At 49.8% G+C, this 27,551-nt stretch overlaps 1 protein-coding gene and 1 long non-coding RNA gene across 2 annotated transcripts in view; one reads left to right on the top strand and one right to left on the bottom strand.

Annotated features, from left to right (window-relative positions):
• Positions 1-9,380: 9,380 nt before the first annotated feature.
• Positions 9,381-11,797, bottom strand: LOC147580434 (uncharacterized). The gene is made up of 3 exons (XR_015251948.1): positions 11,457-11,797; positions 11,208-11,304; positions 9,381-9,756 (listed from the first exon to the last, which is right to left on the bottom strand). It is a non-coding gene; the product is annotated as an uncharacterized LOC147580434 (long non-coding RNA).
• A 138-nt stretch (positions 11,798-11,935) lies between these two features.
• The window catches only part of KLHL25 (kelch like family member 25), a 34,922-nt gene continuing 19,306 nt past the window's right edge, over positions 11,936-27,551 (top strand). Inside the window, exon 1 of the mRNA XM_086711497.1 lies at positions 11,936-12,097. The gene's annotated coding sequence lies outside the window, so the exon portion shown is untranslated. The remainder of the gene's footprint in view (positions 12,098-27,551) is intronic.

The following is a 27,551-nucleotide window of genomic DNA, read 5'->3' as shown; positions in this document are numbered from 1 at the left end:
ATTGGTATGATAGATTTCACTGTTTGACTTTTAAATGTTGAACCAGCCTTGAATACCTGTAATAAATCCCAGTTGGTCATGGTATATAATTAATTTTTTAATGCCTTTTTTTTTAATTTTTGAGGGAGAGAGAGTGCATGTAGGGGAGGAGCAGAGAGAGAAGGGGACAGAGGATCCGAAGCAGGCTCTATGCTGACAGCAGTGAACCTGATGTGGGGTTCAAACTCACAAGCTGTGAGATCATGACCTGAACCAAAGTCAGATGTTCAACCAACTGAAACACCCAGGCACCTCAATTAATTCTTTTTATACATCACTAAATTCTAGTTGCTAATATTTTGTTGGAGAGTTTTGTGTCTGAGTTCATGAGAAAGATCATTCTATAGCTTCTCTTTTTTTTTTTTTTTTTTTTTACTGCTTTTGGCATCAGGGTAATACTAACTTCATAAAATAAACTGTGAAGTGTTCTTTTCTCTTGTATTTTCTGAAGAAAATATGTGGAATTGGCATTCGTTCTTTAAACGTTTGGTAGAATTCTCCAGTGAAACTATCTGTGCCTGGAGATTTTTTTTTTCTGGGAGTTTTAAAATTACTAATTCAGTTTTTCTCATGGTTATAGGAGGAGTCAGATTGACTGTTTCATCTTGGTTGAGTCTGACAGTTTGTAGTTTTTGAGGAAATGGTCAAATTTATCACTGTAAAGTTGTTTATAGTATACTGCTATTCTCTTTGTAGTAGAAGATCTACAGCCCCCCTTATTTTTTTTAATGTTTATTTATTTTTGACAGAGACAGAGCACGAGCGGGGGAGGGGCAGACAGAAAGGGAGACACAGAATCCAAAGCAGACGCCAGGCTCTGAGCCGTCAGCACAGAGCCCAACGTGGAGCTCAAAGCCACAAAAGGTGAGATCATGACCTGAGCCGAAGTCAAGATGCTCAACCGACTGAGCCACCCAGGCACCCCTACAATGCCCCTTATTTTTAAAAAAGAGAAAAAATTTGTTACTGTATTGTATGTTACAAAAGAACTAGAGTCTGGAATGCAGTTTAAAGACGACATATACCAACAACTGCCTTATGTAATATGGCACTGCCATAATTCAAATTCGTTTTTATTTGGGGGTTGTTTAGTATTAAAAACTTGTGTTCACAGGATACATCAAGGTGTGTACCCTGTGAACACGGAAGCAGTGATTTTTTTTTAATTATAATTCTGGAGCCTCAAACAAGCATTATAACTTCTCTGATTATTATTTCTTTCCTTTAATTATTTCTGGAACATGCCACACTGATCTTTATTTTTTTTAAATAAAAAAATGAGTTTTTTACAACATTGTGTGTTAACAGAGGGACCAAATCTATAGTGATATCCCGTTTCATTCTTGCTATTGATAGTTTGTGCCTTCTCTCTCTTTGTTTGTCATTCTTACTAGAGGCTTATCAATTTTATTGATTTTTTTTTAAGAACCAGATTTTTGCTCCATTGATTTTCTCTGTTGTTTCCCTAGTTTCCATGTCATTGATTACTTCTCCTGTCTCTATTCCTTCCTTCCTTCTCCTTGCTTTGGATTTATTTTGCTCTTCTTTTTCTAGTCCCTTGAGGTGGGAACTTGGGTTATTAACTTGCGACTCTTCTAATGGAAGCAGTTAGTGATAACTTTCTTCCCCCTAGTACTGCCTCAATGCATCCCACATACTGGGATATGTTGTATTTTTATTCATATTCAGTTGTGTCATCATTAATAGTCAGAAGTGTACGTGATTCGTTGCCCATGACCCACTCTTATACAAATGATGAACTTCAATGAACAGACAGTTCTCAACCACATCTTGTGTTTAAAAAAAAAAAAAAAAAGGAAAATAAAAACACAGAGAAATGCTTTCAAACTCAGGTGCACATCTGAGACATCATACCAATCTTGGAGGAAAGTCAGTAAGAAATTATATTGTATTAAATTATATTCTAATTATATTGGAAGAAGGGGGTGTAGGGAACGCTGTTGGCCAGCTGTGTGTAAGTTTTCTTCTGCGAGGGGGAAAATTCAGGTCACATTCTTGCTGGTGCATGACAAATCAGTCTTCTTCTAAGTCTGCCAAACAGCATCATGTGAAGACCTTCACATGTCTCTGCTTACAACAGGTTTTATAGGGAATTGGACCTCTGTGGCTTTTAATATGGTATCATCTTGACAGATGCCTTGCTGAGATTGACTGTGTTGGTTTGTTTTGTTTTTTAAATTTCTTTTGAGACTTCCCTTCGACCCATGGATTATTGAAAAGCGTGTTGTTTAATTCCTACATGTTTAGAGATTTTATTTGTCTTTCTGTTATTGATTTCTACTTTGATTCCGTTATGGTCAGAGAACACACTCTGTATGATTTCAATTTCTTTTTTTCGTTGACGTTCCTCTCTGGTCCAAGACCTAATGCTAGGGAATGTCTCATAGGCACCTGAAAGAGAATGTCTATGCTGTTGCCGGGGTGTTCTGTAAATGTAATTGTGTTCTTTAGATCTTCTACATCCTTGCTGATTTTGTGTCTGGTGGTTCTATCAGTTGCTCTATCAGAGGAGAGTGGAGTGTTGAAGTCCCTAACCACAGTGGTGGACTTATCTCTCCATTTTTACGTTACGAATTTTGAGGCTCTGATGTGTGGTGCACACATATTTAGAGCCATGATATTGTCCATCTTCCTGGTGGATTGACCCTTTTTATCAATAGCTTTTAAAATTCCTTTTTTTAACGTTTTTTTATTTTGAGAGAGAGACAGAGAGAGCAAGCGGGGAAGGGGCAGAGAGAGGGAGAGAGAGAGAATCCCAAGCAGGTTTCACACTGAGCACAGAGCCCAATGAGGGGCTCAAACTCACGAACTGTAAGATCATGACCTGAGACAAAACCAAGAGTCAGACGCTCAACCGACTGAGCCTCCTGGGCGCCCCTAAAATTCCTTTTTTTTTTTTATTTTTTTTTTCAACGTTTATTTATTTTTGGGACAGAGAGAGACAGAGCATGAACGGGGGAGGAGCAGAGAGAGAGGGAGACACAGAATCGGAAACAGGCTCCAGGCTCTGAGCCATCAGCCCAGAGCCTGACGCGGGGCTCGAACTCACGGACCGCGAGATCGTGACCTGGCTGAAGTCGGACGCTTAACCGACTGCGCCACCCAGGCGCCCCTAAAATTCCTTTTATTGGCATCGAGCCTTTCACGGTTTCCACATATCTTTTTCTAATGTTTTTTTTAAATTTTTTAAATGTTTATTCATTTTTGAGAGAGAGAAACAGAGCATGAGTGAGGGAGGGACAGAGAGAGAGGGAGACAGAATCTGAAGCAGACTTCAGGCTCTGAGCTGTCAGCACAGAGCCCCCACAAACCATGTGGTCGTGACCTGAGCCGAAGTCAGACACTTAACCAACTGAGCAACTGATATGCGCCCCTGCCCCCCGCACATATCTTTGAGGTAGTTTTAACACTTGTATTTTCTCAGAAAATCTTCAGTATCATTGGGGTTCCCAAAGTGTTCTGTTTCACCTCAGCACATTGTGGGTGTAGGCCTACATGGTGTTTGAACGTTTATACGATATGAACAACTATCTGCAAACAGCATGGACTTCACCTGCATTGCTTTGTAAGATTTCATAATGTTCATAAATGTGACGGTCTCTTGGTGTCCATTTGCAAATCGCTTTTTTTTTTTCTCACTCAACATTTCAGTTTTCAAGATATATCCGTGTTGACACATAAAGATACTTCATTGCTGTCAACAGGCTGTGCTGTAACCCTTTGTGTGAATAAACACGAACACTTTATCTGCTCCACTGATTCTTTGTGTGGTAGGAAAGCCAGTTCTATTATAGGCCTTCGTAGGGTCTACAGCAGGACAGTAACCAGGAGTCAGTCCCGGCTTTTCCTCTTCCTTCTGGTCTTCTCATCTCTGCCAGCACCCCCATGACCCCCCCCCCCCCCCCACACACACACACACAATAGTCTTCCCAGGGCCATCTCTTCTTTTCCAGAATCTGTCCCTGCAATTTCCCCATGCCGGCTCTTTGTTTCTGCCTTGGAATGAATGCCTTCTCTGCCCCCTGTTAAATGCTACTCACCCAGCAAGGTCCAAATGCCTCTAAGACTGATCCTTCCCTCTCCCGCCCTGTCGTAGCATTATATCTGAATCTCAGCAACATTCTTAGTTTTATTTTGTGGTTCGTGTATTTTCTGCTCTATGGGGCACGATTTCTTTTTAAGGATAAAGAACGATGATTTATTCACCTCAGAGCCCCATCTCCCTCAGGAACTATTCCTCGTGCCTAGAACATGCTGAACGTTTTGAAATCAACATGTCAATGAACAAAGCCTCTGGCCTTTAAACTCCTCTGTCTCACTGCCACTCAGCTATGCAGGGACCCATAAGAGCAAGGATCTCAATTGCACGGGGCACAGTGTCTGTTTTCCCAGAGAAGCTCTTCTGGCCAGGCCCAGGAGTCCTGCCCTGCCTGTGCCCCTCACAGCTTTCCTGAATGCCAGGGAGAGGGCCTTGGGGGTGGAGGCCATCCCCTCACAACCAACTGGAGGGGATTTAAGCTTCTGACTTTGTTTTTAAATTCTCTTCTGAGGGGCGCCTGGGTGGCTCAGTCTGTTAAGCGTCTGATTCAGTTTCAGCTCAGGTCATGATCTTGCGGTCCGTGAGCTTGAGCCCTGCGTCGGGCTCTGTGCGGGCAGCACAGAGACCGCTTGGGATTCTCTCTCTCTCTCCTTGCCTGCCTCCCTCTCTGTCTCTCAAAATAAATAGACTTAAAAATTAAATTCGTTTTTGCTTAGGTGATAGATTCTACATGCCCCACCCCCCCCCCAGCGGCAAAAAAAAAAAGAAAAAAGAAAAGAAAAAAGAAAAAAGCAATAGATTCCCACAGCTCAGAAATCCAACCGTCTGACTTTCCTGCGCTGTTTCGACCTCGGTCCCTCAGCGGCCCCACCGGCTGTCCCCACTCAACAGGGACCACTGGGTCCATTCTCTGATCGCCCTTGCAGAGCATCTTCATTTACATACACGCCTTTACAAGCGAACTTGCTGATTTTTCCCACTTCGGGCTCCAAAGATAGCACAGTACACACACTGTTTTGCATTTCAACAGTTGTTCATTAACCATTGTTCCATACTGTGTGTTGCCTTCTGGTTTCTGGGAAGCAAGGGAGCAGGGCAGGCCCCAGCCTACATTTCTAAAAGGAGGCGTTTGTTCTGTGATGTTCTCTTATCTTCCTACAGCTCACTCCCACCCCCTGGGTCCAGCTCCCCCACTGCTGGCATCACAGGCTGGGCTCTGGACATCTAAATCTCCTTCCCGGTGTCTCTGCAGGTGCCCCGACCCGCAGACCGAAACTGTCACCCCCTTTGGCCTTCCCATACCGCTAGATTGGACTGTATGGCACAGAAACAGGAGTTTGCTTTTTTTAAATGCTTACTTCTTTTTTCTTTTAATTTTGTTTTTAATGTTTATTTTTGTGAGAGAGAGAGAAAGACAGAGCACGAGTGGGGAAGGGGCAGAGACAGAAGGAGACACAGAATCTGAAGTAGGCTCCAGCCTCTAAGCTGTCAGCACAGAGCCTGACGCGGGGCTGAAACTCACGAACCATGAGATCATGACCTGAGCCGAAGTCTGATGCTTACCCGACTGAACCACCCAGGCACCCCTAATGTTTACTTCTTTGAGAGAGAGAGAGAGAGAGAGAGAAGAGAGAGAGAGAGAAAATGCAGGTGCACAGGGGAGGGACAGAGAGAGAGAGAGAGGGAGAGAGAGAGAATTCCAAGCAGGCATCACAGTGTCAGTGCGGAGCCTGACGTGGGGCTGGAACCCCTGAGCCGTGAGATCATGGCCTGAGCCGAAATCAAGAGTCAGACACTTAACTGACTGAGCCACCCGGGAGCCCCGTGAGTATGCTTTTGCTAGCCAATAAAGGTCTAAGGTATGGCCTTCCGGGTGGTATAGGGAGAGTGCATTTGGGGAAGGGGCTTCATGGGCACCGCTGAAGGGGGACCGCTGCCACGTGGCTGCTGCTTCCTGGGGTGGAGGCAGCCGCCAAGTCCGAAAGGCTGCTTCCTCACGCAGTGCCCACACTGCCACCAGGTGAAGGCAGGACACGGTCTGTTTTCCACAGCTTTTGTTCCTGCCAGACCCAGCCCTGCCCTGCTCCTTTATGCACCCACAGCCTACACGGTGACTCATTGGTGACCTTGATCCCAGCTGCTCCCCCAGAGGAGCAATCACTGACACCCGGCCGCTCCCTTGGGAACTGAAGCTGACAAAGCCATCCCCAGCCCTGCCCTGGGCAGGCCCCATCTGACCAGGGGTTCCATCTTTAGGGAGCTTCACCCAAAATTGAAGAGCTGGCTGAACGTATCCAACACTGAGATCAGAAACCACTGGCACGGGGCAGCTGGGTGGCTCAGTCAGTTGAGTGAGTGCCTGACTCTTGAGTTCCACTCAGGTCATGATCTCACAGTTTGTGGGTTCAAACCCCACGTCAGGCTCTGTGCAGACAGCGGGGAGCCTGCTTGGGATTCTCTGTCTCCCTCCCTCCCTCTCCCTCTCTCTCTCTCTCTCTCTTTCTGCCAAAAGTAAATAAATTTAAAAAAAATAAAAAGAAACCACTGACTTAATGGTGGCTAACACACTGAAATCATTGAATAAATATTTGTTGAGAGCCCACTATGTGCCACGTAATTTCTAGGTCTGTAAACAGAGCAGCAAGACAAAGTCTTTGCCCTTGTGGAACTTACATTCTGGGAGAGCAGCCAGCCAATTAAATCCCCACACCAAATAAAATGTATGTATGTATGCACGTGTGTATTTATACCGTCGATGTGTGTGGGTCCGTATTGCCCGCCAGGAACGTGCACAGATGAGTGGGTTGGGTTCAGCACTTGTTGCCACGACGGAGACCATGAACCATGGTCCAAAGGTGTTAGAAGAGCCTGCCTAGGATCTAGGCTTTGGGTGGGTGGTTTGGGAGAGGGCCCAAGGAAGCGGGGCTTTCTCTGGATTGGGTGCTGTCAGAAAGCAGGGATGAGTCTATTATAGTGTTGCTCAATAAACCCTATCTGAAAAACAGGAGGCCAGATCAAGGTCACAGCTGTAATTAATAAACAGTACTTACACTAACTAGGAGAGGTGGATGTTTGGTATTTTGTGACCTGGACAATGCTTACATTTGCTGTGTTCAGACACTATTAGGAAGCAGTCTTGTTTTTTGTCTTGACCTATCACGGCCAAGAGAAGCCTTGTCTGATGCTGATGTTCTGTGAGATTCTTTTTTTTTTTTCTTCTTAATGTTTACTTTTTGAGAGAGAGAGAGACAGAGTGTGAGCGGGGGAGGGGCAGAGAGAGAAGGAGACACGGAAACCAAAGCAGGCTCCAGGCTTTGAGCTGTCAGCACAGAGCCTGACGCGGGGCTTGAACCCACAAACCGCGAGATCATGACCTGAGCCAAAGTCGGACGCTGAACCGACTGAGCCACCCAGGTGTCCCTCCGTGAGATTCTTTATTTTCAGCAGGAGAACATCATGCAATACGCAGGTCCAGTTTCTAGATGTCAGGACTGCCTCCCACTTTTCCCCCACCCCCAAAAATATATACATATATAAATATAATTTCAGGCAGAAAAAAAGTTCTGTGGAGTAAGGCTAGGGATTCCCAGGATGGGGAATGTGGTTACTTTAGAGAGGCGGTCAGGGAGGCCTATGTGGTCACGTAACATTTGAGCAGACCTAGAGAAGCAAGGGAGTGAACTGTGTGGCCATCGGAGCGGAAGAACTTTCTGGGTAGAGCCAGCCAGCAAAGGCAGAGGCCTCGCAGTATGAATGCGTTTGGCCTGTTTGAGGCCTGGCAAAGGGGTCAGGGATTCTGGAGCAGAGCGGGTGAGGACAGGGGAGTGGAAGATGATGTGTGAGAGATGGTCCAGGCCAGATCAGGTCAGGCCAACAGAAGGACTCTGGCCTCGACTCTGCGATGAGAGGATCCTGACGACACATCATGTGGTAAGATCCCTCTGGCCGCTGTGTTGAGAACAGAATCTAGGGGACAAGAGGGAAAGGAGGGAGGTGAGCTGGGTGTCTGCTCTGATGACCCGGGGGAAAGACGGCAGTGGTTTGGAGCAGTCTGGTGGTAGCGGTGAACTTGGTGAGACCCATTCGCTCAGACTTGACAAGGATTAGAGGTCGGTAAGGGAGGGTGGGGCCAAGACTTCATTTGAGCAAAAGACCGAGTTGTTGTAGTGTGAGCCCTGACAGTTGGGTTTTCTCTTTTTTTCTCTTTGACCATAAGGGCATAGACTTCAAAGATGGCTATCAGGAATAAATACATGGCCGGCCACACACTGGCTGGAGATCAGACCCAGGCTACCCCCAGCCCCCAACTAAGGCTCCTTTGTTTTGGAAATCTTGTTTGATTTCAATAACTGACCATTTGGGCTACTTACATTTTTTCTATTCCTGCTCTTGAAATTCCAGCTCTTATGTTTTGAACTTACCAGTAAAGGGTCAGCCCATGAAACCCTAGACCCCAACCCTGAATCCAAGGTTCTGTGTTACTGTGTTATCTCAGTAAACACAGAACCCCAGGCCCATGCTCACTTGCATGCTCTCTCTCTCTCTCTACCTGCAACCTTGCTGTGTGGCCCCAAGGGTGCTGTGTAATTTCCAGGTTTTGTAAGTAATATTATTTTCTCAAAATTTCTGATGGTTGTTGCTGAAGGGTGTCTTGAAATCATAAGTGCAACAAAGGGCGCCTAGGAGGCTCAGTCAGTTAAGCTTCCGTGTATGGCTCAGGGTCACGATCTCACGGTTGGTGGGTTTGAGGCTCGCACCCCCGTCTAGGGCTCTGTGCTGACAGCTCGAGGCCTGGAGCCTGCTTAGGATTCTGTGTTTCGCTCTCTCTCTGACCCTCCCCTGCTCATACTCTGTCTCTCTTCTCTCTCTCTCTCAAAAATAAACATTAAAAAAAATTTTTTTATACCCACAACACTCGTCACTGACAGGGAGAACAGCATATTTTTTGCAGGGTAGCTCATCAGGGGCTCAGGGGGGTATGTGAGGGAGAGGTGCCCTTAGACATCAAGCTGAGACATGGAGTAAGCAGTTGTACCTGTGGGCCAGGATCTATGCAGAATGGGGGGGGGGTGGCAAGAACAGATCAGGAAGTTGCCAGAGTTTTTGCACACATAAGGCACGGGCCTTAGTGAAATCACCTGGAGTGTGAATATGGGTAGAGAATATGGGTAGATAAGAGTGCCCTGCACTCACTTGCTAGGCACCCCAGTGCCTAGCACTGGAAGGGAGTGGGAATCAGCAGAGGAAACTGAAAAGGAACATTCCAGAAGGCAGACGAACCAAGAGTTCAATCATCTATTAACAAATTTGCATTGAATTCTGCACATCATCTGAGAAGTTTTAAGACTTTAGATTCTGAGCCACCAGAACACTGGAAAGACGCCAGAGACAGGAGGAAAAGAAAGAGGTGTGGGCCAGAACTGTTGGTTGACATGAAGAACCCATTCCCTCTTTTCTTTCTTAGTAAAAGACCCCTGACTCTGTTTGGAGAGGCAATACACTCACAAACGTAAATGGAAGTATGTGTGGGACTTCTGCTTAAATGGAGCGAACACAGTTGGGAGGCACATATCTGCTCTTCTACTCTATCCCATGCTGCCTCTGAAATGTGGGTGCTATTGCTGGAGTTCCAACAGCCATTTTGGAACATGAGGCAACTGGAAAGGAAAATCAAGCATTAAGGGTGGCAGAGTGGAAATATAGCCTATGCACTTGGTAACTGTGGAGTTGCCAACCAGTTCCAGATTACTTAATGTCAGCTTTGTTTCGCACGGGCAAGAAACAAACTTCTACCTTTTTAAAATTCACAGTTATTTCTGTCACATGTAGCAAAAGCGAAATCTGATAGATTTGTTCATAGGATTTCAAAACTGTGCAGACGACTTGTAAGAGGAAGCAAGGATTCAGAGATGTCGTGATCCCCACTTTCTCAGAACTCCCTGCGCAGTGGGGTGAGCTAACAGGTCGTAAGTGGTTCATTACAGCACAGGGGTAGGGGCTATGACGGTGGTTATGCCCCAGGGTTTAGAGTGAGGACCGAGCAAAGCAAGCTTCATCTCCTCTTTTCCTCTCAAATCACATCTAAATTCAATAACTCAACACGTGTTCTTGGTCTGGTTTGGTTCCATTGCTGGCATTTGATTTTAATATATTCCAGTAGCTAATTTAAGCCGTGGAGTTGAAGAGGGGAGAAATGATCACGCAAGCTAGATTTTAGATGCTTGGCACTTATAATCTCTCAGAGAACCTGAATGGAATACTAAGCAATGGTTATGAGCTTGCGAAGAATCAATTTTGCATGTGGAGCTTCATCCAACCAACAATTATATAAATACTCCAGCTCCGCAAAATTGGCAGGACGCTAAAACTACAAATGTGATCTGTGCCATTTCTCTAATGCGCCAATTATTTTGATGCGGCCTTTTCCCCCTGGAAGGCACCTGAACGGCACACTTGGCCAACTGCTTACTGCTGGCCAAGACTGCTCTTAAATACCAGAAGCCTCTCTCCAGATCTAGGCCAAAGGGAGACACAAAACTATATTGAGTACTTACGAAGTGCTAGGTCTATTACGTCCATTCTCTTACTTAATCTTTACAGCAACCCTGCCATAGGTTCTAGAATCCTTCTTTTGCCAGTAAGAGTTTGACACCCAGAGAGCCTGAGCAATCTGCCTCCAGTCCTCCACAGCTCCTGAGGGGGTAGAACCAGAATCCAAACCCAGATCGGGTTTCCTCCGCTCCCCTGTGCACCATGCTGCTTCCCCGACACGCCTCCCCTGCCATCTCACACCCTTTTAAGCCTGGAATCTCTTTTGTCCAGTCTAAACAGCTTTCTAGGCATGGGTTCTTCGTTCCACTTTCCACGAGTTAAAATCCCACCCTCTGGCAAATCTTTTGTGCGCTCCCCTCCCCCTTTATAAACCTTCCTGGCACCTCCCATCCCGGTGACCTCTGCTTCCTGGGAATTCTCCCCGCCCCATAATTGGCTCCTACAACACTTAGGACTTTATAAACTTTACCAGAGCTTTTTGCATCCTTAAGTAACCTACCCTATTATCAATTTTCAGGGGAAGAGAGAAAAGAAAACACATTTATTGCACACTTACCTTGTCATAGAAGTTTGTCTCCTTTCACGCCGCAAATGATCCCATTAGGACTTTTTACCTGCCGCGTTACAGATGAAGAAATTGTATACACAGCAACCTGAAGTGGTGGAACGAGATACAAAACCAGAAGTTAAGAAGTAGAAATTATAGATCATCTCAGAAACTAGCACATCGCGCAGGCGTCCGGTAAACGTGTGTGCAAGGAATTAATGAATGGATGAATATGTGAATATTTGAAGACTGGCTTACATAAAAAACTTAGTGAGCAATGGCACGAGAGGGAGAGCTGAAGTACCCTGAAAAGTACATATTCCAAGTACTAATGGGGTTTCGTGGCTGCAGAAAATCCCCAACTTTGAAACAAGCCCAGATCAAAATGAAAGGGTTTCCCTAACACTTTCACAACGAAAAGCGTGGCTCCGCACACCCGGTGCAGAAGAGGCATTTGCAATCTATAAAGTTGCCTCCTTCGGAAAGCTCTAGAACACCGTCGGGTTTTATCCCCCAACTTCGGCGGCGGGGACGGGCAGGAGCCTGTGCCTTTAAGAATCTGGTCGAAGTCCTTTTCCTCTCCCCGCCCCGCCCCCTCGCCGTGCCGGCGGGGCCCGGGCGCCCACCCCTTTCTCCCACCGCCGACTGAACTACTGGTTCGGCCGCCCATCCGTCACAGAGGCGCCGCTTCTGATTGGCTTCGCGCCGGGAGGCGGGGCGGGAAGGCCTGAGAAACTAGTTTGTTGGCGGCGCCCGGGCTGTACAGCGGCGGCAGCGCGCTCCGGCTGTGGCGAGCCGGGGGAGGGGAGCGGCGGCGGCGGCGGCGGCGGCCGGGGCTGTGGAGCCTCGCGCGGGCGACCAGGAGCCTCTGAGCGCGGCGGGCGGCGGCGCCCCGAGCGGTGAGTGGCGGGGCTGGGCCGGGCTGGGGGCGCCCGCCTCGGGCTGTTCTGGCTGCGCGCCCGGCCGCCGGCTCGACACTTGTCACCTCCCCCCCCCCGACGGGGCCGGAGGGTGCGGGGATTTGCGCGCCTCGCCGTCTGAGCCCCCCCCCCCCCCCGGCCGAGAGAGCCCCCGCGGGGCTGCGCGCCCCGGGAGCAGCCCAGCGCTGCTCGGGTCCCCGGAGCTCCCGGGCCGCCGCAGGGTCTCGGGGGCCGGCGGAGTCGGGGACAATGGTGGAGAGAGGGGTGGCCGCAGTCCGCCGCCGCCTCCTCAGCCCCCGCGGCTGCTCCCGCCCCGCGCGTGCCTGGGGACCCGGCGAGGGTACTTGCAGAGAGCTCCGGGCGAGGGAATGAATTGTTTTTGCAAATGGATGTAGCGCGCGGGAGCTACAACTCTTTCCCTTGGGAGTGGTTGATTCATTGAGTCCGCAGACTCTCTTTTTAAAAAATTACTATCGATCCTGGAAAGAGGAGGCTGCTCGGCTTTGAGGATGTGAGCGGTCGGGCTCTGCGCCCGGGCCCGGAGAAGTCCCCGCGCACTTGACGCCGAGGGCCAGATGGCCGCCTGCCTCGTGCGGAGCGAGGGCCCGGGGTCGAGCCAGGGGCTGTTGTCCACGCGAGCCGGGACCGGGTCCGGCGCCCCCGGTGCCCTCGGCCGTTCACGTCCCGCCTGACGGGGGTCCCTTCTCTGGGTTTAGAGGGCTGGAGAACAGCGGAGGAGTGGTTAAGTCCCACCCACCTGCCCACCGAGGTGGCGCCACCCACGCAGGTTCAGAGCAAGTCTTCTCTAGACAACTAGCCCGCCTGTCCCCTTGCCTGGCACAGGACCCCATTCGGGCACGCCCCCCACTGCTCTTTTTCTTCCTCTAGTTGCTTGGGAAGCTTTTCCTTTGAGAGATTGGACCCCTCCCCTCGCCCCCAGGGGGCACCTTACACTTTTTTGGTGCTGCTGCTTCAAAGTCCCCAAGGTGCATTATAGCTCTCTTTGAGTAAAGAAAAATCTTTATAGAGATCTCATCAAAGGGATTGGGGTAGAGGCCGTTCTAGGCCCCTGCGGGTTTAATCTGGGCACTCTGGTCCTGCTGACTTCCTCTGAGCAGGAGACAGGCTCCCTGAGCTTTGGCCCTCCCTGGTGAGGCAGGGCAGAGAACACCATGTGTCTGGGCCTCTGGTTTCACTCTGGCCATGTGGCACTGGGGGGAGGAGGTGGGAACCCCCCCCCCCCCATTCTTATCATGGACTGGGCTGTGATGACAGCAATGTGCTGTCACTCCCTTTGGGATCCTGGACCTCAGTCTCCCCCTTCGTAGGTAGGACTGGTGCTCTGTGGCCCCCAGTGTGCTGTTCAGTTTCCTAGGGGTTGTTGGTAACGGCTTGCATTTGGGGGCTGGGGGTGGGGGTGGAGTAGGACACAAGGTCCGCCCCAGTGCAGGCAGATTTGGTATCCTTCTGAGACCAGAGGTCCTTAGATCCCCAAGCTGTGCCTGAGGAGTTTGATGGAGTCAGTCTTCTGGGCCTGGCAGCTCTCTTGGTCTGGAGTCATTCCGTTTGTCAGGAAGTGACTCCAGGGAGGCTCTTAAAAGGAAGGTAGAGAGAAATGGTAGAAACCTTCATCCTGGGGCTCGGGCTGCAGCTGGATTTATGGTTGTGGTGCACAGAAAGAGGGTCTGTGGCCGAGCTGCACCCCCAGTATCGGAGACAGCCTCTGCAGCCCGATGCCCCTTAATGGCCTCTCAAACCTCTGGGCACCCAGTGTGGGGGAGGAGAGCCGGAAGGAGGAGAAGATTACCCAGGCCTGGGACTTCGTGGTCTGCAGTAAAAGCAGGCTTCTCATCAACCACTGTGATGCGCCAGGGGGCGGGGGCGGGGGTGGGAGTGTTATTCTGTGAGTGGTTTGTTCATTCATTAGTTCACTCTTTTGTTAATTGACGAATGAGTCATTGTTTGAAGGGTCTTGACCCTGTATTCTGGGAGCTTCTAGACCAGGGTGTGTGGGCACATGGATTGGGACCTGGATACACAGACACACCTAGGTGTGCACAATACCCCAGTGATAAAGGCAGCAAGGGGAGCTGAGGGGCATGGATGGCAAAGCTTTCTGGGGAGATGATGCCTTGGCAAAATAAAGATGAGAAAGGCATGACACAGCCCAGATTCCAGGCTCTGGGTGGCCGCCTTCTCCCACCACCCGTGCAACTTCAAGGCAGGTGCAGGTTGAGGTTAGAAGAGTGTGGGTGTGAGGTGATAGAAAGGTTCACCTGAGACCGTGGTGCTTTGGCTTGTGGAGTCAGCAGTCCTGAGAGTCTCTGGGAAGATGGGTGGCTTCTGGATGCAGCCTCTCTGCTCAGGGGGTCCTAGGGAATAGCAGCCCCAGGAGCTCCAAAGACCTGCCCATCACCTGAGCCCTAATCCATCTGGACCAGCCTACAGTGTGGCCTGGCCAGGGAGGGGTGAACAGAGCTGGCAGGAGAAAACAGAGTGGCCAGATGCAAATGAATTGGCTGATTGAGATGCCGGTTTTCATCTAAAGTGGTAAATTTCATAATTGAATTGCCTCAGGCAGCCAGAGCCATTGAAGCGTTTTCCCAGCCAGAAAGCACTTAGTTGGGACAGCTGGGGGTGGAGGTGGGGGGCACATGTGCCTCCACAGCCTTTACTCCCCTCATCCCAGCAGGGCTCCCCCCTTAGCAATCTGGGTCTGTCCCCAGGTGATGGAATCCAGCCCTGGTTCCACAGAAGGTGCCAGCCTCTTTGGAGGACCACCTGGCCCCTGAGCATCACTGCCACTATCCCAGTGGATAGCGGTTAAAGCTGTGACCTGTCCCCTTCAGGCACTCGCCTTGCAGGACTGACTCCAGACCCCTCAGCTGTTGGGGTCGAGATGGTGGGAGCCGAGAGAGAGCTCAAAGATGGGAGGGCCTCCTGTTAAGACTCCTCAACACCAGGTCAGGGGAAAGAGCACAGGCTCAGGAACCAGACTTGCGTTCAGATGCTGCCTGTGTGTCTGTAATCAGCCATCTCTTGGGCCCCCGGCCACCTCCGCCCACCCTCATCCCCTCCCTCTGGCGCCAGTAGACTCTGTGCTTTATTGCTGCCGAACCTTTCCTTCCAAGCCCGGACCATGCCCTTTGGATGAAAAAAGGTAGGCACGTGTGGCTCACCGGCCTGTTTTTAAAAGTGCTGGCTCTGGGGGCTCCTGGGTGGCTCAGTAGGTTAAGCGTCTGACTTCAGCTCAGGTCATGATCTCACGGTTTGTGGGTTCGAGCCCTGCGTCAGGCTCTGTGCTGACAGCTCGGAGCCTGGAACCTGCTTCGGATTCTGTGTCTCCCTCTCTCTCTGCCCCTCCCCCACTCACGCTCTTTCTCTCTCTCAAAAGTAAATAAACATTAAAGAAATTTTTTTTTTTTTAAGTGCTGGCTCTGTGGTCTGAGAAATCCAGTTTAGTTGGGGAAGTTTCACCGTGTTTTCTGCAAAAACATAAAAGTCTACTCAGATGTTCTTTCTCCCATGGTGGTCTGCACCCTTGGGATGTGTACAGAGTCTGGACCAGGCTCTCTGGGCCACACCTCATTTCAGTGTGTGACCAAGGCTCAGGGTCAGCTCCCCCTCTTCACCATCCCACAGTTGGACCTTTCACACCTAGAGCCTGTTGACAGAAAGACCACTTAAGGGGGGTGTCTGGAAGTCCTACTCTGCCTCTCCCTGGCTGTGTGATTTCATGGAGGTCCCCATACCTTTATGGGCCTCAACTTGCTCTTCTCTAAAATGGGTGGATGCTGTTGTGTACAGTGCTTCTATTTAATGTTTTGCTGTAAACTCCCAGAAGTTTTTGCAGCCTCATGAAATTTTATAGGCTTGAGTTATTTGCCTAGCCCTCATGGGCAGGAAGAGATAGGCAGCCAGTAGAGTGCTGAGGAGCAAATGAGAAGTCAGGAGTCTGGGCTTCTAGTTCCAGCTCTGCCTCTGGTGTGTGCTGTGGGGCTCCAGGTAAGTCAGTTTCCCTCTCTGGGTCCTAATTATTCCTCCTGGAGAATGAGAAGGGTATACAGTAGGCAAGCTCCCAGTGTTCTTTCCTTTCTTGGTGAGTGGAAACCAAGTCTGACTCTCCCAGTTTCTCAGGCCTCCCTGGGCTCCCTGCCTCTCCTGCCCTCCCTGGCTAGGAGCCCAGGGCCCAGGTGTGAAGGGCCTACAGGCACTGGTGCCCACAGATGAGGGACTGGTGAAGCCAGAGGACTGGGCCAAAGAAGAACCAAGCTGGGCCCAAAGGAAGGTGGCACGTGGGTGACTTACTTCTCAAGGTTGCTCTGGCTGGTCCCAGGCAGGGAGCCAGGCGGCAGGTGTGGGAGCACTTAGACTGACACCTACCCCACCCCCCAAATCCTGAAATGGATGGGGTAGGACCTAGCCTGCAGGTGTCCCCAGGGCCATTTTGAAGAAGAAAGATAGGCACAGATCTCCTGAGATCAGGAGGGATCAGGAGGGAGCCCAGGGGTGCAGGAGGATCTGAGGCGCCCGATACACCAGGCTTTGCCCAGGAGGTGCCCGCAAGACCTGTGGGATAGCTCCTCCTGCAAGAAGGCAGGGGCTGAGCAGGGCCGTGGGAGAACTGTCTCTTGCCAGAGGGAGGACCACATTAGCCTGGGGTGTCACTTCCCACCCACCTCTATGTGCCAAGAAGAAACCTTGGACCATCAGCCGATCCATCAGGGTAGGATGCAGGCATAGGATGGAAACAAACAGCCTTGCTTATTATCTACCTGTTCCCGTTGGGCCCCCAAGGAGAGGCTGACCACAGATCAATCTAGGGTGAATGGAATTAATTTCCTAATTAAGAGGCGCTTTGCTCACTCAATTCCAGGATGTGCTGCCTGCCAGGTTTGCAGTTGGCCAGGCCAGATTTGTCTGGGCAGGAGTGAGGACCAAGAGACGCAGGAGTTCTTTTTCTAGAAAGCTGTAGCAGTTACATCCAGCATCCAGAGTTCAAGTTCTGCGGCATCCTAGTGGGGCTTGTGAGACCTTGGGCAGCAAGTCCCTTAACCTGTGAATGCCTCTGTTGTTCACAGCTGTGAAAATGCAAAGGAGAAACCCCTGCAGCTGCGTTCATGCAACACGTAGTTGTTTAGCACTGTCTGAATGGCTCATCCTGAACTAGAAACTGGGAAAAAGAAGTGGAGTTCAGAGGATCCCTTCTAGCAAGTTTGGCCCCTGACATGTGAGGCAGACACGTAGTCAGGTGGTTGTAGCACACTGCTAGGGTGTGAGTGGCATGGCAAGAGCCTGCCTCAGTTTCCCCACTGAGAGGTGAGGAAGTAGACTATTTTTAGCATCCCCATTCCCAGTGTATCCAGTGAGTATTTTTTGCCACCTGTTCTCTACCACGCTCTGGGATGCAGCAGAAAACAGGGCAAGGTCCCCACCGTCCTGGAGGCCTTATTCAACCGAGGGAGGCAGACACCACATGGACAAAATAAATACAGCTGCCATTAGGGCTGCTGGAGGTGGGTGGGGAGGAAAAAGTCAAGGTGGGAGCTCAAGGGGGCCTAGAGAAGGCCTCTCTGGGCTGGTGACATTTGAGCCAAGACCTGCAAGACTGGACCGAGGTGCCCATGGGAAGGTCTGCGGAAGGGCCTGCCAGCCAGGGAGCAGGTGAGTGTGTAGGCCGGGAACATCGTGGGCCGCGGAGGGGGATGCAGCCAGAGATAGGCGACAGCCATCACATTCTGGAATCTTCTGATCCCTACGGAGGCTACAGAAAACATGTAAAGTTGTTTGTTTTCTTTCATTTCGGTAATACATCAGTAGATTTCCTTTATGAATGAATAACCCCGTAGGAAAAAAATGCAGCCTGGTGTGGAGGTCCCCCTCGTCCTTGGTATCCATCGGTGGTTTGGTGCATACCGTTCTGGTCCCCCTTTTCCTGCACAGATTTTGTGTTTATGTCACTCTGTGGTGGCACCCCTCCGCATGGCACAGCCACACAAGCCACCATCTTTCATCTTACCCTGTCCCCCGGGAGATGTTAGGTCATGTCTGATATTTTTTCTTTTTCCCTTCATATAGTCCATGAAGTCTTGTGCGTCCTTGATCGTGCGTGTTTCTGATTTTTAATTTTCGTCGTCAAAGCCAAATGCCTTTCCCGAAGACTTAGGCACATCACTCGCCCACTGATAGTGTTTGGGAGTCCGGTTGCCCACGTCCTCACCCATACTTGATATTATCCACGTTTTCACTTTTAGCTCATGTGATGGGGGAGGGAATGATGTCATTATTCCTTTAAAACAAGCAAACAAAACAAAAGTGATCCAGTTTATCCAGGCTTTCTCTTTTTGTTTTCATCCATCTTTGTTTTTCCAGAATATCAAGGTTTAGTGATTGCTGGCTCTGCCTGTGCCTGGTCTCCTGACCTCCAGCGAAGCTTCATCTGTGAAATGAGGCCCTTTTAATCCCCGCCCCGCCCCAGCCAGGCTGCTGTGCATTGCGCTTGGGAAAACATTCCTGAAAGTTCATTTTATGCTGAAAAGTTCTACAAACATCATGGGGTTTAGCAGTGAGAGCGAAATATCTGAAGCCTAGAACACGTGAGTGAATCTGAGTGTTTCTAAACAGCCAGTGTGTCTCGAGGAAGGGCTGGGGTGGCTTTAGGTGGGACACCTGCCTGGCATCCACCACGTGGCCTGAGAGAGAAGTCAGAGTAGCCGAGTAGGTGTGTTCCTCCCTGTCTCACCTGCAGGAATGGAGAAATGAGCCAGGAAGGTAGAGAAAGTTCTCTAGCCTGTCCATAAAAAGACTCAGAAAGGGGCATTGGCCACCACAGGCTGAGCCCCGTGTTTACCTGTTGGTGAAGACCGAAGGCTGGGGCCCTTAGAACTTTATTGATTCTATTACTTTGGGGGTCCTGGTCAGTTTTCCTGTAACAGGAGGCTTTAAAACAAGTAAAAGACTGACAAAAGGGCCCTTGCACTTGATTCAGAGACAGAAGGATGGGAAGCTCTGGAGATTGGTAGATGAGGAAAGGAGGAATCTGGGGCCAGGGAGAACCTCACCCATGTGGTTCCTGGGTGGTATTGGGCCCTCAGGGGGCAGGCAACCTGACTGCTGGGATTCTGGTGCCTGGTGGCATTTTAGCCAGGCTCTCCTGTCATTCCCTAAGTCGGCTCTAACAGCTCACCTCCACTTCTTGGGGGACAGCATCCAGGCTGGGCTGAGCCCTGCCACCTGGGGATGACTCAGACGTAAGTCCTGGTGGAGGCTTCTGTTATCCCCTCCATCTTGACCTGGTTAAGACAGCTGCAGGGGACAGTGGGCCACAGACAGGCAGGTAGACACACATGGGGGAGGGTAATAAAGAGCAGATGAACAAGGGCACCTTGGAATCCCCAAAGGGCTTTGGTGGAGGGCCTCCCCTCTTTGTACCTTGGCAGCTAGTGAGTAGGAGGAGAAGAAGGTGGGAAGCCTGGCTGCTGGCAACTTTTTACATTTCTCAGATATCCTCTGATTCTGAGGGTTGGGTTTTTCAGGAAGGGAGTGAGGGGAGCATCTCAGGAGCTGATCTGAGGGTGGTTCACAGGGTCAGGGGCACCAGTGGGCTGCCCTTGCTGGGTCCCACCCACTGCCATCCTGAGCCCAGCTTGTGGGCGTTTCATGGAGCTGGAGTGAGCTCAGACCCCAGGTTTCCTTTCCAGCACTGAGATGGACTGGTATATCGGTGCTGCAGGAAGTTGTAGTTGCTATTTTTACTACTGCAACTAGGACTTTTTACTGGAAGGTACAATTACAAGCAAAATGTCAGGGTTTGGTTGGCCAGCTGAGCCCTGGGAGGCTGCCGCAGGCTGAGGCAGGAACCACGGCATGGTCGGTTGGTGTGTAAAGCAAGACACTTTGCACGTGGACACATACCTCCCCTAGTTGCTGGGAGTGGCTTCCTCTGAACTCTTTGCAGGGTCTGGACTTCTCCTCTCGGCAAAAAAGAGGCCTTTGCTGGGTTTTGCCCAGATAATTGCACCCCATCACCTTATAATTGGCTGGCCGTGGGACTGAAGCTAACCAGCTAAGCCATTCTCTTCCTGACTGCCCTAGAAGTTGAAGTTTTGTTCAGTGAAATTGACAGCCTGCTACACGATTCCCGCACTGCTAAGTGCGAGGGGTGGAAATGAGTAAGACAGTCCTGACTCTGAAGCATCACATATGGCAGCAATTAAGGAGACAGAAGGTGCGAGTGGTCCCCAAACCCTTTGGACAAGCACCTGGTATGCTTTTCCTCTATGTGCATTATGGCTAAAGGCCAAGCTGGCCTTATATTAAGTTCTCTTGCTGCATAACAGATCACCACAAACTTAGTGGCTTAGGCTGTACTTATTTATTAGCTCATAGCTTTGTAGGGCAGAAGCCTAAGCTGGCTGGACTGGGTTCTCTGCTTAAGGTCTTGGACCATAAGTCCAAGGTCAAGGTATTGAGCTCTTACCCTGAGGCCCCGGGGTAGAATCTACTTCCTGGCCATTCAGGTTTTTGGCACAGTCGAGTTCCTGGTGGTTGGTTGTAGGACTAATGTCCCCTGTCCTCTCTGGCTGTCAGCTGGATGCTGATCTTGGCTCCTAGAGGCTGCCATGTTTTGTGCCACATGTTCCCCTCCATCTCCAAACCCAAAGTGGGGCATCAAATCCTTTCCTGCTTCACATCTCTGGCATCCACGTCTGTGATCACCTGGAGAAAACTCTGCTGTAAAGGGCTCCTGTGATTAGGTCAGGCCCACCCCGATAAGCTCTCTGTTTCTAGGTCACCTGATTAGTTAGTAACATCATTAATTATACCTACAATTCCTCTGCCACGTGGGTGACAGTGGCACGCATGCCATGTAGGTTGCAGGAGGAAAGCCAGGGGTGGAGATCAGGGGGCCAGCCATCTTTGCCACAGGGCTCATGCCACCAGGGGCCACACGGACAGTATTAAGAATAGCAGTTCTCATGAGCTGAGTAAATGTGTGCCCTGTTGGGCTAAGCTCTTTACCTGGATTCTCTCCTTTAAAAAAAAAAAAAAAATTCAATGGTTTTGCGAGAGCAAGAAAGAGAATGACAGAGCATGAGCAGGGGAGGGGCAGAGAGAGAGAGGGAGACACAGAATCCGAAGCAGGCTCCAGGCTCTGAGCTGTCAGCACAGAGCCCAACGCGGGGCTGGAACCCACAGACGGCGAGATCATGACCTGAGCCGAAGTCGGACACTTAACCGACTGAGCCACCCAGGCATTCCCCACCCCACCCCCCTTTTTTCTTTTAAACGTTTATTCATTTTTGAGAGACAGAGACAGATGGATTCTCTCCTTTAATCCCAGGATAGTACGTTCACAGAGGGACAGTTCCTTTCACCCCCATTTTCCAGATGGAAAGCCGAAGATCATGGAATATAAATATCTGGGGTACAGACAGCAGTACTGGGCTTTGCAACCAGAGGCTTAGAGCCAGCCTAGCCACCTCATTGGCCTCTCCAGTTTGATTCCTACAATTTATGAGACACCGTCCAGGGCAGGGTTGAGGGCAGGGCAGAGCGCTTTCCCATGTAGCACTTAAGATATTTAAACATGAAAGCTGTCAACCATACTGCAAGTTAATACAACAGACATCAGGAACATCTCACCTGGGTTTGACAGATGTCTGGACCTTTCTGATTCTTATTCAGTGGGTATTGTGGCTTATCCACTTTCCGTTGAGCAGTATTTATTGAGCATCGCATACATTCTAGGCAGCAGAGATGACACAGAATACTGTCCTGGAGGAGCTGGAAATTAAAATAAGGGCACAACACACAATGACCTGAAGGAATAAGAGTGCCGGACAAGAAACATCACAATGCTGTAGGAAAGGGTCCACAGGTATCAGAATGTCAGCTGCAGGAAAGAAGACAAAAATGTGTATTTACCATGGCCACATCCCTGGTACATAGTACAGGGCCCTGCACATAGTGGGTACTCAGATTACTTGTCCCGTGAATTTTTTGAGCATCATGTATATGCAATCCCCCTACATATCAGCCAGAAAAAGGCGTGACAGTGACATGAGGTTTCATGGAGGAGTTGAGACTTGGCAGGAGAGCTGGAAAGGCCAGCCTGTATCTGCATGAGGCAGGGAGAGGGGCTGGGGCGGGCGACGAAGCTGGAGGGGGAGACAGGCTGGCCAAGGCTTGGATGTCCAACCCTCACTGAAGGTTTTTGAGCAGGAGAGATTGGTGGTCAGGAGCAGAGCATTTGGCCTCAGATTGCTGGGCGTGGGAGAGGCCGGGGCCTCTGGTAGCCCAGCCTGCAGAGGTGAAGGCCTCACCTTATCTGCAGCATAGAACCAGTGACACAATGGACCGGGAAGGAAGATTTAATAGAACTTGGTGGCCAAACGATGTGCTAAAAATGTATATGAGTGAGTCGTGATTTCTGGGCACCCGTGCATTTGGCTATAAATATACACACATATGTAATTTCAGGAGACCAAGAACTATCAGCTGCAAAGCCCAAGGGCAGCAGCCCATGCGTGGCCCCTGTACTTTGCTATCTGAGGCCCTGCCCAGTACAAGGTGCCCAAATCTGTTACTTTGGGGGGAAAGGAGGGGGTCCTGTGGTAAGAAACAAGTGGCTGGTAGTGAAGGGGGGAGGAGCAGGGCAGGTGGGGAGGCCAGCCAGCCCTGGGTTAGAGGGCACTGGCCCATGTGACTGCTCCTCTGTGCAACAGGCAGGGGACCAAGACCAGCAGGGGCAGGTGATTCAGCTGTCCGTCACCCCCTGCTCTCCACAGAAATCTTCCTCTGAGTTCTTCCCAAAAAGCATGGCTAACGTGGAGGGTAAGGGAATTCTGCTAACCCGGTGTTCTAAAAGTGTGGTCGGGAGGATCCTGGAGTCTCTTTTTGGGTCCACAAGGTCAAAACTGTTTCCATGGCAATGCCAAAGTGTTACTTGCCTTTTCCACTGATTCAGAGCACATAGCTTAGTGAGCTGATGTTTTCCCAGTGACCACTGCACGGTATTACCAAACAATGTGGAACAGTCCATTCAAAGTGCAGGGTAGACCAGGAGGTCGGAATGTCAGAGTACAAAAGTTCACTGACTCAGGCTCAGGTTCCACACCGCAGTGAATCTCTAGGAAACTACCACTTGTCAGGTCTTGGTGTGGTATCCAAGAAGAACATCCTAAATTATCTGAAAAGGCTCTTGCAGTCACCCTCTTCTAACAACCTGTCCCCGTGAGGCTGGGTTCTCTGCACATTCTTCAGTGGAAACGTTTCACAGCAAACAATGCAGAAGCAGATATGGGGATCCAGTCAGTATTCTCAATTTAAAAATTTTTTTTAAAAAGTTTTTTTTGAAAATAGATTTATGAAACACAGTTGTTATTTATGTTAACATATAATGGTTGATTGTTTTTTTCTAATTTTTTTTTTAATTTTTTTTTTTCAACGTTTATTTATTTTTGGGACAGAGAGAGACAGAGCATGAACGGGGGAGGGGCAGAGAGAGAGGGAGACACAGAATCGGAAACAGGCTCCAGGCTCCGAGCCATCAGCCCAGAGCCTGACGCGGGGCTCGAACTCCCGGACCGCGAGATCGTGACCTGGCTGAAGTCGGACGCTTAACCGACTGCGCCACCCAGGCGCCCCTTTTCTAATTTTTTTTAATGTTTATTTTTGAGAGGGAGAGAGACAGAGCTTGAGTGGGGGAGGAGCAGAGAGAGGGAGACACAGAATGTGAAGCAGGCTCCAGCCTCCGAGCTGTCAGCAGAGCCCGACGCGGGACTTGAACTCATGAACTAGGAGATCATGACCTGAGCCGAAGTCAGACGTCGAACTGACCGAGCCACCCAGGTGCCCCTGTTGTTAACTAATACACATTTTAAGTTTTTTCCCAGTTTTAATTTTAAAACATTTAAAATTTAATTTTGATAACTATCACTAGGCAAAACCACATAAAGAAAAGCCCCTTAGGGTCCTCAGTCATTTTTAACTTGTAGAAAGATCCTGAGACCAAACCGTTTGAAAGCACTGTGCTGCCCCATGCACCTGTAAACCGGGAGCTGAGTACCAGGCCATGAGCCCAGCTCTCAGTACTAAAGGCTCTCAGCCTTTAGCCCCCTCAGCGATCCTGTGAGGTTGTGTGATTATTTTCATCCCCATTTTACAAATGTGGAAACAAAGGCCCAGAGCATTTGAATACCAGGCACAGGTCTTACAGCACAGTCGTGGCAGTGCCAGCTAGAGGGGAGGCCCCAGACCTATGTGGCTGTTCTCCAGGCAAGGGGGAAGGCAGGCCCCTGAGAGAAAGCCTGTGACACAGACCTGGTGTGTCCCCAAGTCATCCACTGTCCTCTGCAGCTGGCACCCTTCTGGCTTTACTAAGCCCATACGCTTCCTCCTTTCCTGAAGCCCGGGAGGGAGGATGCAGGTCTGCTAAGTGCAGGAGGGGTGCTTGAGAAATCAGGGGTTTTCATTTAAAATATGCTCTTCCAGGGGCGCCTGGGTGGCGCAGTCGGTTAAGCGTCCGACTTCAGCCAGGTCACGATCTCGCGGTCCGTGAGTTCGAGCCCCGCGTCAGGCTCTGGGCTGATGGCTCAGAGCCTGGAGCCTGTTTCTGATTCTGTGTCTCCCTCTCTCTCTGACCCTCCCCCGTTCATGCTCTGTCTCTCTCCTGTCCCAAAAAAATAAAAAATAAATAAAAAATAAAAAATAAAATATGCTCTTCCATTCTGCTGTATGTACCCAGTATTTGTAGCCAGGAAGGTTCTTTGTCTTCGTAAATAGCCCCCATTGTGCCATTTGAGCAGGGACTTGGGAGCAAAACAGGTTTGAATATTGAAGATGTGTGTGCATTTTTTGTTTTTATCTTCTGTGAGCCTCAGTTTGCCCATCTTTACAATTGGGACCTTGAAGATGTGTCTTAAGGATTAAGTGAAAGGATGCATTTAAAGCACCCAGCACAGGGGCGCCTGGGTGGCTCAGTCGGTTGAGCGCCGACTTCGGCTCAGGTCACGATCTCGCGGTCCGTGAGTTCGAGCCCCGCATCGGGCCCCTGTGCTGACAGCTCAGAGCCTGGAGCCTGTTTCTGATTCTGTGTCTCCCTCTCTCTCTGCTCCTCCCCCGTTCATGCTCTGTCTCTCTCTGTCCCAAAAATAAATAAAAAAACGTTGAAAAAAAAAAAAATTAAAAAAAAAAAAAAAAAGCACCCAGCACAAAGGCTCACACATGACAGGGTTTTGAAAAAGTGATACTGTATCTGGCATGGAATTCAGCAGGTTCAGAGGGGTACGGGGTTTCCACTGTTCTCCCCAGTGCACTAATGTTTCTTACACAGCCTGCCGGAGATACCCCTTGTACGTATACACGGGTGTGTGTATAGCATGTCTCTGTGTGTGTGAGCATAGGCAGTCTGGTTTCTTATGTAAATATATATATATATATACACATATATATATGTATTTGGGGGCGCCTGGGTGGCTCAGTCAGTTGAGTGTCTGACTTTGGCTCAGGTCATGGTCTCACAGTTTGTGAGTTTGAGCCCTGCATCGGGCTCTGTGCTGACAGCCTGGAGCCTGGAGCCTGCTTCAGATTCTGTGTCTCCCTCTTTCTCTGCTCCTCCCCCGCTCATGCTCTGTCTCTCTTTCTCTCTCTCTCTCTCTCTCTTTTTCTCTCTCTCTCTTTTTCTCTCTCTCTAAAATAAACATTGAAAAAATAATAAAAAATTTTTCTAAAAAAATATACATGTGTATATATTGGGTTGCACAGTGTTCCACTCGATGAACGAACCAAGGTGTATTTGACTAGGGCTCTTATTTATGAATATGGAGTTGTTTCCAGCCTTTTGCTTGCAGCCAAAGGCCCATGTGCAAGTAGGACTGAAGGTGAGGTTCCTTGGAGTGGAAATGCCGGGCCGAGGGCACCTGCAGCTGTCAGTTTGAAAGATACTCCGAATCGCTCTCCGGCTCCGCGGAGAAGACAGAGCTGCATCCTGGGCCTTGGGAATTGAACAGCACTCAGATTGCAGTTGCACAGCAGCACTGACAGCCTGGAGAAGAATGAACAGGGAGAAGGACCCACACCAGGAAATGGCTAGCGCTTTACTCTTGGTGTTTTTTTATTTTCCTGTTGTATTCTTCTCCATTTGCCGCCAAGACTCCAGGTGGCTCGTTGAAAGTGATATCTAGGCCAGAGTGCTTTGAGCGGCTCCATCTGTGGGACTCTGAACCTTTCAAGGGACCAGACAGGAAAAGAGACTGCCTCCCTCTGGGTCCCCAGCCCCCGCTCTGTTTGCTGAGGGCCAGGCTAATCCTTCTGAAGAGGGAGGAGCCCGGGGTCATGATGCAATGTTTGCTTTGGAGGGGACTGTTCTCTCTGCCCCCTTTGTTTCTCCCTGTGTCACTCTGGATAAGTGAAAGGAAACCAGTTATTTCAACAGATGGGTGAGCCTGAGTGCCGAGTTCTCTGTCCCCTCTCTGATTAGAGCAGTGGTATCCATTACATTGGCCCTGATCCCAGCTGGAGCCAACAGCCAGACCTGCAGACTCCCGGCTTCGGGGGCCAGAGATGGTCCAGGCGGCCCCACCGAGCTGAGGGGGGACAGGATATGGCAGAAGAAGCTGAGTGGTAGCTTCTGTCTGCCCTGCCCTGATGAATTTGGAGGTGTCTACACCACCCACCCACCCCCACCCCCCCACTTAGCTGAAAGAAGTCGGCTTGTTGCAGGGGTGGTTTAAGCATGGCAAACAACTTTTAGGATGTTGTGACATCAAACATCTAGAATTCTTCTCCCAAGATTGTATCTCAAGAGAATACCAGTAATTCAACATAAGCAGAGATGTGATTTGTTTGATAGAAACTTTTAGAACTGTGGATGAATGACTTCCTAAGTCATAGTTGTTCTGCATTTCACAGACACCAAAAGTTACATGTGACAACCACACAGACGCTGGGCCGTTTCATGAGGGAGCCCGGAAGACTGGATGCCAGGGCCTGCACCCCACGGGCACTCAATCCACCTTTGTTCAGTAGTGAGTGAAGGATAGGAATATGGAAACTGTGTAAATAGGTAAAAACAATGTAAAATAACATTCTGTAACTGCAACAATGTAAAACGTTTGGGGATAAAAGGCAAAAATGAGCCAACACAAAAATAGTTACTCTGTTCAGAGACTGGCTTAACCTTGTCACCTTCCCCCAAAACTTTCTTAGAACTTCCCCCCCGATTCTCCTTACCCTCCCATAAATGTTAATACCAGATATAAGTCTGTGTGCTGTGTACATATGCTTTGTATATAAAAACAACAAGATCTTTTCCACCTCCCCCCCCAAGAATGAGGTTTTGCCCCCGCAGGGCAGTGTCCCCAGCCATCATCTCCCTCCCCCCCTCACCCTCATGAAAATGCCTGTGTTCTGGGTTGACATTCCAGGGGAT

Source organism: Puma concolor, chromosome B3 (assembly GCF_028749965.1).
Source record: "Puma concolor isolate L17-30 chromosome B3, mPumCon1.1.hap2, whole genome shotgun sequence".
In the NCBI taxonomy this organism is placed as follows: Eukaryota; Metazoa; Chordata; class Mammalia; order Carnivora; family Felidae; genus Puma; species Puma concolor.
Note: the sequence above shows the minus strand (reverse complement) of the source record. Positions and strands in the feature narration are given on the sequence as shown.